Source organism: Microtus ochrogaster, chromosome 4 (assembly GCF_000317375.1).
Source record: "Microtus ochrogaster isolate Prairie Vole_2 chromosome 4, MicOch1.0, whole genome shotgun sequence".
In the NCBI taxonomy this organism is placed as follows: Eukaryota; Metazoa; Chordata; class Mammalia; order Rodentia; family Cricetidae; genus Microtus; species Microtus ochrogaster.
This window is the reverse complement of record NC_022011.1, coordinates 83,213,666-83,218,304: the sequence shown is the minus strand read 5'-3', so window position 1 is coordinate 83,218,304 and position 4,639 is coordinate 83,213,666.

The following is a 4,639-nucleotide window of genomic DNA, read 5'->3' as shown; positions in this document are numbered from 1 at the left end:
CTTCTTCTCCTTTTCTTCTTCTTCTTCTTCTTCTTCTTCTTCTTCTTCTTCTTCTTCTTCTTCTTCTTCTTCTTCTCCTTTTCTTCTTCTCCTCCTCCTTCTCCTCCTCCTTCCTCTTCCTCTTCCTCTTCTTCTCCTTCTCCTCCTCCTCCCTCTTCCTCTTCTTCTTCTCCTCCTCCTCCTTCTTTTCTTCTTCTCCTCCTTCTTTTCTCATTTTAGTTGTTTGGATGGGAATGTGCTACACATTTTTCTCCCCCTCAATATTTTCTTATTGACATTTTATTCTAAATTGCACAACTCACTAAATATAAAGTGGGTCTAAGTCAGAAAAAGGGAACGGGGGTTCATCAAACCTTATAGAAATCAGAATGAATCATATCAACACCTACTTGTTACTTAAAATCCTTTATTAGGAGACTAGGGAGGATCACTAGAAACCGCTTAAGGACGTTTTTATGTAACAGGAATTAATCTCAAGGCCCTGATACCACAACAGTAGTTTGTGTTAGAGGTAATCAATAGCTTCAGAATTCTTCATTCCCTGGCTGAGACTAAAAGTGCATGGGAGTTGAAACTGTGGATTGTTCTGAGAGCTCTCAGTGGAACTTGAAAGCTGGTACCCCAAACACTGCTGTTTCAGAAGTCAGTAATCTTCTGCCCTTGGCACGGGGCTGTGTGCCAATTAGGGTTAGCATATACTCAAAAGTTGCTTCAGATTAAGGTCCCCTGAAAATTGACTTTTTAAGTTACAAGGCAGGAAGGAAGAAGACAAAGACAGGCTGACCTGGGCTGTTGAAGACAGATTTCTTCTCTCCTCTCTGGTTTGCCCCAGCTTCCCAGGTTTCATAGTTAGCCGTCTGCAGAGGAAGCTAGTCTCTTCCACATTGCAAACTCATACTGTTTCAGCTCTGAATATGGGTTATAGAAAGGAAAAAAATCCCTGCCTGTGCCCCATGAACTGCCATGTTGTTCTTGTTCTAACTTTAGGACCAAGAGAAGCAAAGGGCTGGTGGGAGGTTGTTCTGGAGAGTTTTCACAAGCAAGAAAGGCCCTGTGCCTAACACATACACATCATCCACTCCATAACTGGATGGTCAGGAGCCTACCAATGACCAGAAAGGGACAGACCCCTTTGACTTGCCTGAGGTAGAGATGTGCCCACCACCAAGCACTTCCTGTCCCCTCCAAAACCCGATCAAATACAAGGTAATATAGGTGGTAGAGAAATCCCAAGGGATCTACCAGCAACACCACAGTCTCTCACCAGTATGTTTTTCCTACCCTGAAATCTGGGCCCTATGAAAGACAACACCCAAACGCAAATGCTCAGCTCAAAGTACAGGCAATGATTTCTGTGGTGTTACAGGAAGAGGGTACAGTTTGGAACTGGAGACACAGCTCACTGATTGTAATCACTGCACTGTGGGCGAAGGGAGGAGAGCCCTGCTGACCAGCAGAGCCGAACCCCGAATTACCCAAATTGAGGCCCTGCTTCTTATACCCACAACCAGCAGAGCTTTTCCTTGGTCAGTAGGGGAGGGTGGCCGCAGAGATAATGACTAGGTCTCGAGCCACTCCCACGGGAAAGAGAAACCTCAAAGAGGGTGAGCGGCCTGCTTCTGGCGGATCCTGGTGTTGACAGTGTACTTTGCAAGGAAGGGCTTGTTCCGGAAAGATCGATGGGGGAAACAGTGCGAACTCAAGGGGTCAGGAAATCTGTCCAGGGGAGCGAGGCATTAGGATGGAATTAGTGTCCTTGGAGTTACTGAGTCTGAGCCCGAGCCCTGGAAGCCCTTACAAGCTAGTTCAGCCACCCACCTCAATAGGCCAATTAAAGAGACAATCCAATAGTGAAAAGCAGAAAAAGGAGATTAAGTCTGTTGGGAAGAAGTAAAAAGAGATACAGTCATCCTCCAAAGTTCATCTTCAGAGCCCTGACAAAGGAGGAATCGGCAAGCATCTCTGAGCAGTTCCGATGGAGGTGTGGTGCCGCGCCCGTCATCTGGACTTAAGTCTCTCCTGCTAGGTGGGAGAATTGTATGAAATCTCCCAGGAGACAAGCCAGGGTTTCAGCCTTGCCTTCTCCCAGCAAGAGGTTACTGGGGAAGTTCTAGTTCTTTAGGATGTCTGTCTGATGGCCAAAGAGAGAGCCGGAAGTGTCTCTAGGATTTCTTCGTTCCTAACAGGCAGTTACAGCAGCTTTGGCTTTGTTTGTTTTGCTTTATCAAGGACTGAACCTAGGCTGCCAGCAGCCGCACAAGCTCTACCACTAAGCAACAACCACACCCTCCTCCTGCTGCTCCTCCTCCTCCTCCTCTTCCTCCACCACCTCCTCCTCTTCTTCCTCACTTTTTGAGGCAAAGACTCACTAAGTTTCTCCAGGTGGCACTGAGCTTCTCCAGGTCTTGAATGTCCTTCAGGCTTCGTCCTCCCTGGGGCACCGTAATCACGTATCTGCACCACCAAGTCTGGCTAGTGCTGGGCTCCACCAAACGGAGGACTCCAGGCTCGTGTGATTCTCTTGGGAACCTGGAGTTCCAGGGAGCAGCACACTGCAGCTCTAACCCCGTCCCACATGTAACCCCACACTCAGGTGCGTGAGCCCGGCACCTGTCTTCCCTCTCTAAATGAAATTAGGAGACAAAGCGGTAAAGGAAAATGGATTTAATTATAGTTTGTTCGAAGTGGGAAGAGGTAAGCCTGTGGCCATCATGTAATTGAAGGGTAACTTTGTAACAAAGACTAGAACAAATGTAAATTTTGGGGCAGGCTTAATGGGTTCCTTTGTTGGATGGGAGAAGACCTAGGCCCCAGGTTGTCTCCCCTCTCTGTTAGGAAGACTTTTCTTTTTCAAAGATATTATTTTATTTTTTTAAATTTATTTATTTAAGATTTCTGCCTCCTCCCTGCCACTGCCTCCCATTTCCCTCCCCCAATCAAGTCCCCCTCCCCCCTCAGCCCAAAGAGCACTTAGGGTTCCCTGACCTGTGGGAAGTCCAAGGACCACCCACCTCCATCCAGGTCTAGTAAGGTGAGCATCCAAACTGCCTAGGCTCCCCCAAAGCCAGTACGTGCAGTAGGATCAAAAACCCATTGCCATTATTCTTGAGTTCTCAGTAGTCCTCATTGTCCGCTATGTTCAGCAAGTCCGGTTTTATCCCAGGCTTTTTCAGACCCAGGCCAGCTGGCCTTGGTGAGTTCCCAATAGAACATCCCCATTGTCTCAGTGTGTGGGTGCACCCCTCGCGGTCCTGAGTTCCTTGCTCGTACTCTCTCTCCTTCTTCCCCAAGTTTTGAAAGAGAAAAGCATTTCTGCTTCTTTCGTTATATTGATCACACCCATTCAGGGTCTGGAAGAATTCCTTTTCTTTTTCCTTTGACATGAATTCATTCTTCTTAAACATGCTCCTTTTCAAGGGGGAAAGATGATCATCTGGCTGGGAGGTGGCGGCGCACACCTTTAATCCCAACACTGGGAGGCAGAGGCAGTGAATCTTTGTGAGTTCAAGGCCAGCCTGGCCTACCGAGTGAGTTCCAGGACAGCCAAGAAAAAAAAGATAATCTGATCAAAGGGAGGGGCACAAGTGTCTCCCTGTGAGCATCCTCATCTTGTCAGGGCTCCGGCATAGAGTTGAAACACATACTTATGACAGAATCCTGAGCCCCAAGGGGCTGCAAGAAGGACAGTAGCTTGCCTAAGCCTCCCAGACTTCCAGGAGAGGCTCTGCCTGCCCTGTTAGGTGCCCCTCCCCACACAACTCTCAGAGACTAGAGAGAGCCCCAGAGGCAGCCCACTGTGTGGGTGCTGTCATCCGTGTGCCGCTAGGAAGAGCTGACGTACAAGCCTTGCCAAAGGGTGGGTGACCTGGCAGAGATGTATGGTTGGTCGCAGTGGAATCTGGTTGCCATGGGGATGAGAGGTTTTCTGCTCAAGCTGTTTGAGGAGCAAATTTTCCATTGAGTATGTGTCTCACACGCTTCTCTTTCATTTTTATATTTTGTTTTCAAGAAGCATCAAGGGTGGGTTTAACATTAAAAGATGGATTATGCAAGCCTGGAGGCTTTGGCCAGAATCCCCGCTACTCAGTAAACTGAGGCATAAAGATCAAAAAAAGTCAAGGCCCCCATGACCCCTCAGCCCATGCCCACCCCACTGCTACCCTCAACTGTGGCTGATGGCTATATCTTTTCTCTCTCTCCCCCTCCCGTGCTGGTCGGCTTCCCAGAGGCAGCCTGATGTGCTGTCTGCCACCCTCCAGGTGAGCTTGCCCTCCCTGACCTCTCTGCAACCCTTCTTACTTGAGGGGCTAAGAGGCTTTGGGTGCACTGAACTGCCTCTGTCTCTTCAGTTTAGGTTTTTGTGTTCGTTTTGTTTATCTTGTTTCTGTTTCTTGGAGGGGGAGTGGGTGGTTGAGGCCTTGCTGGACTATGGAGTAAATTCAAGGCCAATCAAGGCAGTTTAACTGACCCTGTCTCAAAATAAAGGCTAAAAGGGGGCCATTGCTGAGGCTCACTCGGGGAGATCCTGCTGTTGCCAGTGTAAAAATAGCAGCGGCGGGCTGCGTCCCGGCACCCGGCCGCCCACATGGCTAGCTCTACCCGAAATAATTACACGGACACTGTGTTCATTTAATCACCG